Source organism: Anabrus simplex, chromosome 1 (assembly GCF_040414725.1).
Source record: "Anabrus simplex isolate iqAnaSimp1 chromosome 1, ASM4041472v1, whole genome shotgun sequence".
In the NCBI taxonomy this organism is placed as follows: Eukaryota; Metazoa; Arthropoda; class Insecta; order Orthoptera; family Tettigoniidae; genus Anabrus; species Anabrus simplex.
In genome coordinates this window covers 889774716-889784277 of record NC_090265.1, presented here as the reverse complement: position 1 = coordinate 889784277, position 9562 = coordinate 889774716, and positions in this window count along the sequence as shown.

Genomic DNA, 9562 nt, shown 5'->3' with positions numbered 1-9562 from the left:
GCCTAGATTGTAGCGGTTCATCATGCGACTTTACATTCCGATTTTCATAAAATTCTCTTCAGCCGTTTTCTCGTGATGTGTACATACAGACAGACAGAAATTGCGGAAAAGTAAAAAATGCATTTTCTTGTTACTGTGGACATGACCGATACAGAAATACCATTCTTTTCAAATTCTGAGCAATGTACAGACAAAACTCTTATTTTATATATATAGATTACATTTCAGGCCTTCCCCTAAACTACCATTTCACTCAGCGTGATTAAAATAATTTATAGCCCAGATTATAGCGCCCTATTTCCCGACTTTGCATACCAATTTTCGTGAAGTTACGACCACTAATAAAATAAATATTTGACAATTAAATTTTAGGCCTTCCCCTAAACTACCATTTTTCTCAGCGTGTATAGCCTATATTGTAGCGACTTATTTCCCATCTTTGTCCAGCGATTTTCATTAAGACACGACCACTAATAACATAAATATTTGAGAATTAAATTTCAGGCCTTCCCCTAAACTACCATTTCACTCGGTATGATTAAAATAATTTATAGCCTAGATTGTAGCGGTTCATCATCCGACTTTACATTCCGATTTTCATTAAATTCTCTTCAGCCGTTTTCTCGTGATGCGTGTACATACAGACAGACAGACAGACAGACAGACAGACAGACAGACAGACAGACAGACAGACAGACAGAAATTGCGGAAAAATAAAAAATGCATTTTCTTGTTACTGTGGACATGACCGATACAGAAATACCATTCTTTTCAAATTCTGAGCAATGTACAGACAAAACTCTTATTTTATATATATAGATTACATTTCAGGCCTTCCCCTAAACTACCATTTCACTCAGCGTGATTAAAATAATTTATAGCCCAGATTATAGCGCCCTATTTCCCGACTTTGCATACCAATTTTCGTGAAGTTACGACCACTAATAAAATAAATATTTGACAATTAAATTTTAGGCCTTCCCCTAAACTACCATTTTTCTCAGCGTGTATAGCCTATATTGTAGCGACTTATTTCCCATCTTTGTCCAGCGATTTTCATTAAGACACGACCACTAATAACATAAATATTTGAGAATTAAATTTCAGGCCTTCCCCTAAACTACCATTTCACTCGGTATGATTAAAATAATTTATAGCCTAGATTGTAGCGGTTCATCATCCGACTTTACATTCCGATTTTCATAAAATTCTCTTCAGCCGTTTTCTCGTGATGCGTGTACATACAGACAGACAGACAGACAGACAGACAGACAGACAGACAGACAGACAGACAGACAGACAGACAGACAGACAGACAGACAGACAGACAGACAGACAGACAGACAGACAGAAATTGCGGAAAAATAAAAAATGCATTTTCTTGTTACTGTGGACATGACCGATACAGAAATACCATTCTTTTCAAATTCTGAGCAATGTACAGACAAAACTCTTATTTTATATATATAGATGTGTAGTATAACACTCAATACCTGTACAGTGAGAATTGTTGTATATATCAGAGATTGGGTGTAACGTTGGTGCATTGTGCAATATTGTTGGCGATTCTGCCAAGTCATCGCCAAGCCATGGCTACGTCATCGTATTTATTTAGCAATGCGCGCACGGACTCAGTCGCCGCGGGGCGATTTCACCACTGTTTGTAATATCTGTCGCGTAGGTGGGAGTATGTCATGGTTATTTCTGGAGATTACGTAGTTGTGTCAACCAACGTCTATATAAGGTGGGTGCACATTGTAGCGTCAGTCATTACTTATACGGATGCAGTACAGTGAAGTAGTCTACTAGATCAAGAGGCCTTAGTTGGTCAGCCAACCAGTGTGAACGAGAGATGGTGAAGACTCAGTGAGCCATTATTGGTCATTGAGAGAGTGAGACCAAATGGTTGGTCCGTCACTTAGTGGAAGACGCGGACGCAAGGCTTACCAAGGAGTCAGAGAGGGCAACCCTGGACCTGCCAAGAGGTCATACCATATTGACTTACAAAGAAGTCAGATGATATGGAGAAGAAGCAGTCTCAAGGATGTATCACCACGTTAGGCGTGACACATCTACAGTAAACACCAGAGCAATGGATTACGTCGTAATTACACTCAAAGTGTTAAAGGTACAGTCAAGTGAATCAGTGAGGGAAATATTTCGTATAAATTGTTAAATGTCCGGTCAAGAAGAATTCAAATTCATGCCTAGTTTCTTTCAGTTGCAATGTCATAATTTCATATTCTCATCTATTTTATCGCAACAAGACTCACTATTTTTTGATATATTATTTAAAGAATATATATTGTTCTATCAAACGAATTCAGAGTTTCATTTCATTGACAGTAAAATATCTTAACCTCAAAATTAATGGGGAAACCGAACGCCAATCTCCTTTTCCCAGAACTGATATGGTATGTTGTCAAAAGTAAGCTTATTACCCCACACCCTAGAGATAGTCAAGAGTCTCATTCTATTATTGCTGCACTGAGTGGCAGCTGGCGCCCTTCAAATAACGTATGTGTAAGTAAGCAGGTAACAAGTAAGTGTGAGTACAAGGTTCAACAAGTGTGTATTTTATTTAATGAATGTTAATTTTTATAATTTCCATTTTAAATGCAGATATTCAGATTTTCAATTAAATGCAGATTTACATATGTTGTAAAGTTAGTCAGTTAGCAATAAATGTGTTTACAAAGTGGCTCCGCAACGTGGTGCACGAAGAAATTCAGAATTTGTTCTGAATGACAGCATATCATAGGTTCATTTTGGGAAAAGTATGCACATTTAAGCCAATGGAATTATTACCGGTAAATTTCAGGAGTGTAATTTTGTGATATATATTTGTATTTTGGGGATATGTCAAGGGATTTGAAGAGGGAAATTAATTTGAGATCGCGTACTATCACTAGTGAACCAAAGATGGACAAGGAAGACAATAACAAGTCATGTGAGGACGAGGTCATTGCTTCTGCGGACATCCAAGGTGAGATTGAAAATAGGGAGCAGGTGAGCACGATGGAAGGTTCTGAGATAATTCAGGAAAGTGCAGAAATTGAGAAGCACGTTGAAACTCAAAACGAAGTCCCAGATGGTAGGGAACGACAATTTCTTATTTTGTTGTTGGCCAAATTGACCGAGTTCTGTGAAAATTATAAGAAAGAGGTGAAAGAATTAATTAGTAGTAACGAAAATAGTAAGAAAGAGATTAGTAGTACTAGTGAAAATAATAAGAAACAAATGGAAGAAGTGATTGGTAGCTGTAGCAAAATGGAAGAAAAGATTGATACTAGTAATGAAAAGAATAAGAAACAAATTGAAGAAGTGATTGGTAGCTGTAGCAAAATGGAAGAAAAGATTGATACTAGTAATGAAAATTATAATAAACAAATGGAAGAAGTGATTGGTAGCTGTAGCAAAATGGAAGAAATTATTAATAGAAGTATCGAAAATAGGAATAGACAGATGGAAGAATTAATTTCCAGTTATAAAGAAAATTTTAATGTGACCATTAGTAAAATAGATTATAAGATATTAGAGATAAATAATCAAACATCTAAGTCAACATGTAAGTTAGAAAGTAAGTCAAATGAAGAGTGCGTAGAAATTGAAGATGAAATGAAGTTGAATCGGAGCAGTCTTCATATTCAGACCGAGCAACTCAAAGAAATATGTACAAAGGACAGTAACAAGATTGTACCGGTAAGTATTAAGTTGTCAGAAATATCTAGTAATCGGGAAGAAATTCATGAGGTAGTCGAGAAAAGATTGGACAAGATATACAATGCAGTTAGGGAAGATACGAGGGAACAGATTAGTAGAATTGAACAAATTGAAAGCAAACTTGTGGAGGTCACTGAACTACGGAACGAACAGGAAATGCTATCACAGCAAGTGAGAGAGAGAGAGGAAGAATTTCAGGAAGACGTGAGAATAGTGGAAGAGAATTCTGAAAGAGCAGCGGAAGAAGAAGAAGAAGAAGAAGTTGTAAACTGCCAGGGAGTGATACGGCAGAAAGGTACAGGTGAGACGGCGAAAGAAGTGGTAATAGCGAGTGGTTTGTTCAGTAGGGATTGTGATTTAACCAGGTTTTCTGGAGAACAGTTCAATTCTATAGAATTTGTAAAAGTAGTTGAGAAAAGATTTGATAGTAAGTTGAGGAATAATAATACTGAATGGGAATACGTACTGGAAATCTTGTCGAATGTTTTTATCGGTGAAAGTAAAATATGGTTTCGAGTGTACTGGGATAATATGTCTAATTTAGGAGAATTGAAAGACAAGTTCATTGATAGGTTTTGGGAGGAATGTGTGCAAGGGCGCGCGAGAGAGAGAGCGCGCATGATGTCTGGGGAAAGTGGTATTGTAGAGAGAAGGGGTAAAATGTTAGCCGTGTATCAGAGGAGAGGGGGTGATCATGATGAGCAGAGGATTAAGAGTTATGTTGATGGTGATAGTGGTCAGAAGAGTAACGAGAGAGAATCGGAAGATGGGAGGCGTATGGATTTGAGTTGTGAGAGAGAGGATCAGAAAAGTAATCAGAGAGAATCGGAAGATGGGAGGCGTATGTATTTGAGTTATGAAAGAGAAGGTCAGAGGAGTAATCAGAGAGAATCGGAAGATGGGAGGCGTACGGATTTGAGTTATCAGAGGGATTATGATAAGCCGAATATGAAGGTTATCAAGGTGTCGTTATCGAGCCAGAGTATATCAGATTCACAGGGAATCGGGTAAATTAAGTGAACAGTCTGAAGGTAGTAGATGAACAGGTATATAGTATAAGTAGTTATGTAGTAAAAATAGATTTAAGAGTATAGTGTGATTGTGACCTAAGTAATGTTAAGTGAGATATTTAAGTAATGACGTAGTTGTAGATAATGAAGTAATTAATGGTAGCAATAAGTTAGAAGTAAGAAGTAATCTGTAAAAGTGATGTAAGTACTTGTAATACTGGGAATGTGATGTAAGTATTGAGGTAGTAATTCCAATGATGGAAATTGTGATGTGAAGAAGGTACTATTAGATATTATAACAGCCGTTGGGTAAGTCACAGTGAGTAAATAAGATGATAGCGGTACCAATCAGGATTAAGATAATTGTAAGTTTCAGACATGCCTTGTTGTACCAGAACTTGTGTATTCAGTTGTTTTAGGAGCTGACTTGGTTGCAAATCATGGAAGTAGAGTAGACTTTAATTTAGGTAGTGTGTGTCTGTTCTATGAGGAAACTAGCAAAGAAGTACATGTTAATTATGATGGTCTGAGGTATGTGTTTGGTAACGTGTGTTCCTTGAAATATATGAGAGGTAAGTGAAGCTGTTCCTAGTGAGAGGAAATGTTTTGTTGGGTGTGTTACGTGCCTGTACGACCAGTATCCGAGGGATAGTCGGTATGAGGCAGTGACGTGAGGTAATTTGGGTGAATTACAGGAGGAGTAATTGTGTTCGATGTTAGGTAAGCATCGAGAGGTATTTAGTGGCAAGTGAGGAAGAACACGTATATGAACATAAATTTGTAGTACATGACCATTCATCGTTTGTGGGAGGTAAGTACCCCATTCAACTTAAAAATGCTAGTGACGTCTAAGAACAAATAAACATTATGCTGGATTACGGAATAATTGAACCATCTTGTAGTCATAGTGTTGATTCTTTAATTATTGTTGCCAAGTAGGATGTGATCTATTGAGATATGTAAGTTAATAAGGGCAAAATTGATTCAGTTTGAGTGACAGAGTGCTACTCAGAGTTCCATTTCATCATCTGCAGAGGCGGGAAATATGTCGAAGTTATTTTTTTTTGTATCAAGGGTATTTCACTATTGTGAACCGTATCGGGGAGTGTGCATAGTCTTTAAAAGATCAGGAAGGGGATATTGTCGCTATTTATAGTATTATATATGTAAGGAAGTACGTCACGTGAGATTTGTTGAAATAAGAGTAAGATGATTAAATTCTGTAAGAAACTGGCAAAATAAAACTAACATCTGAATTAGCGTGTGAACCAAGTGTCGTACTGGTGCATTGGAAGAATAAGTGCTACATTGTCATGTTCTGTATTACAAAAGGCGGAGAACAGGACATTGGACAGTTATCTACGATAACAATATGCGAGAAAAGTTCTCATATAAGTGATATTTCACAAAATGTTTTGATATGTTAAAAAAAAGAAGAATGTAGTGTAATCATTTAAAATTATTTGCATGTATTAAATTGAGTGCTGTACTCTTGTGATTTGTATGAGAGAAAAAGAGAATGGGACACTGAACAGTTATCTACGATGGCAATGTGCGAGAAAAATTCTCATATGTGATGTATTATAAAATGTATGGATGCTGAAAAAGAAAATTATTGTTGTATACTCATTTAAAGTGTTTATATGTGTCAGTGTTATATATATATATAATTTTGTTCATAAATCAATCGATTCTTTGTTCTTCGATTTATTTATGAGGGAGGCGAATTGTAACGGTTCAAATCCCGTTACAAGATGATATCTGTATTTTTATTATTGTATGATTTTATCTGTATTTTATTATTATTATTATTATTATTATGTCAGTATTATTATTATGTTATCTGTGATATTGTACTATTATTGTAATTATCCGTTTTATTCAATTTTGCGATTGCCTGTTGCTTGCAAGATTGTACTTAGATGTATACATATATACGTATGTGTAGTATAACACTCAATACCTGTACAGTGAGAATTGTTGTATATATCAGAGATTGGGTGTAACGTTGGTGCATTGTGCAATATTGTTGGCGATTCTGCCAAGTCATCGCCAAGCCATGGCTACGTCATCGTATTTATTTAGCAATGCGCGCACGGACTCAGTCGCCGCGGGGCGATTTCACCACTGTTTGTAATATCTGTCGCGTAGGTGGGAGTATGTCATGGTTATTTCTGGAGATTACGTAGTTGTGTCAACCAACGTCTATATAAGGTGGGTGCACATTGTAGCGTCAGTCATTACTTATACGGATGCAGTACAGTGAAGTAGTCTACTAGATCAAGAGGCCTTAGTTGGTCAGCCAACCAGTGTGAACGAGAGATGGTGAAGACTCAGTGAGCCATTATTGGTCATTGAGAGAGTGAGACCAAATGGTTGGTCCGTCACTTAGTGGAAGACGCGGACGCAAGGCTTACCAAGGAGTCAGAGAGGGCAACCCTGGACCTGCCAAGAGGTCATACCATATTGACTTACAAAGAAGTCAGATGATATGGAGAAGAAGCAGTCTCAAGGATGTATCACCACGTTAGGCGTGACACATCTACAGTAAACACCAGAGCAATGGATTACGTCGTAATTACACTCAAAGTGTTAAAGGTACAGTCAAGTGAATCAGTGAGGGAAATATTTCGTATAAATTGTTAAATGTCCGGTCAAGAAGAATTCAAATTCATGCCTAGTTTCTTTCAGTTGCAATGTCATAATTTCATATTCTCATCTATTTTATCGCAACAAGACTCACTATTTTTTGATATATTATTTAAAGAATATATATTGTTCTATCAAACGAATTCAGAGTTTCATTTCATTGACAGTAAAATATCTTAACCTCAAAATTAATGGGGAAACCGAACGCCAATCTCCTTTTCCCAGAACTGATATGGTATGTTGTCAAAAGTAAGCTTATTACCCCACACCCTAGAGATAGTCAAGAGTCTCATTCTATTATTGCTGCACTGAGTGGCAGCTGGCGCCCTTCAAATAACGTATGTGTAAGTAAGCAGGTAACAAGTAAGTGTGAGTACAAGGTTCAACAAGTGTGTATTTTATTTAATGAATGTTACATTTTATAATTTCCATTTTAAATGCAGATATTCAGATTTTCAATTAAATGCAGATTTACATATGTTGTAAAATAAGATTAGTAGTAAGGAACGTTTCAGTAGGCAAAAAAATCTCTACTAAAGTATACTAAAAGTATAAGGACAGGAAATATGTACATATAAACTAGTGAATGAGAACGTAGGTATTCGGGTATGATAGATTTATTAAACTAAAAACATGAATTGCACTCATACTAATCAAATAACAAAATCAAATAAACTAAAAATTGACCGAAGAATTGGTCAGAGGAAGTGATACGCACATTTATATGAATTGACATTTAACATTAATTCACACATTAGAAACACAGGTAACGTGACCAGAAATATGATCTCAAGTTACATGGAATGCGAATGTGTTACATTGCTTCATCTGGTTGACTGTTTCGTTGAGTCCAGAAGTAAACAGTTTTGATATACACTCCACTCTTAAAGCTACACGATTGTACCATTTCATTCGTGTAACTATGCCACTCGAACCTAGCTAAGCAATAGTCCGACTCGTCATGCAGTGATAAAAAACATTAATGTTTCACACATAGGCAAGAATGGGCAAGTGAATTTTATAACAATTAAAAAATCATGAAATGATGATTAATTGAATATGTTGTTTGCTATCAGTCGATCTGAAACCGTCCATTTGATGCGAAAATAATAGTGGATACATTAATAGTTGGCCGAATTTACATATGTTCATTCCGATCACTCGAAACAAATATATAAAAAAACACTTGTGGTAAGGATGCGTGTAGATTACCCATCCAAAATAACACAGACTCTAATCATATGGGTCCGTACCCATGAGCAACGGAGATGGGCAGAACCTTGCTTCCCTAAAATTAGCCGTCGGGCTAAAGTATCCCCATTACTCATGACCATCATGATTTTCTTGATGTAAAATAATAAAACATGTTGAAAGTAAGTTAATATTCCACTTCAACGAAATCCTAAAGTCCTTTCTATTATCACTTGTAATTTCAGAGTATGTTTTCTACGTAAATTAAACAACATCATAAGAGAAAACAATAAATGCGCTGTACAACAATAAACAACACGAGGTACATATACATAAATCACATCTAAAAATAAAACACACACAAATATGCACCGAAATTGATAGAGGCGCCGGGATTCGATATCAACATACTGCACCAGGAAAAATTGATTTCAAAGAGCATGAGATCGTTCTGAGGGTTCCTAGTCCTTAGGAGAGGGTACAGAGATGGAGGATCGCAAGGCGAAATAATAGATATCATAACTTTCTCCTATTTACTCAATCTATGAAAAGTTACCCTATCATATCGCTGAATTGTAGTGATCATAGATATTTATTGGAAAATATAATCCAATTCTAACGACAAAATATCGAAAAAATTATGTTGATCGTGTACAAATCCAAGTGAATAATGTTCTTTTCAACCAGTTATGACCATCATGATTTTCTTGATGTAAAATAATAAAGCATGTTGAAAGTAAGTTAATATTCCACTTCAACGAAATCCTAAAGTCCTTTCTATTATCACTTGTAATTTCAGAGTATGTTTTCTATGTAAATTAAACAAAGTAAATTTTGTAATTTCTTCTCGTGAACTTCTCAAACTATTTATATTCAAATATAAAACATTTGATCTTGATCTTTCTAAGTATTGTCCTATTTTATGTCATCATCATCATCATCATCTGTTTACCCTCCAGGTTCGGTTTTTCCCTCGGACTTAGCGAGGG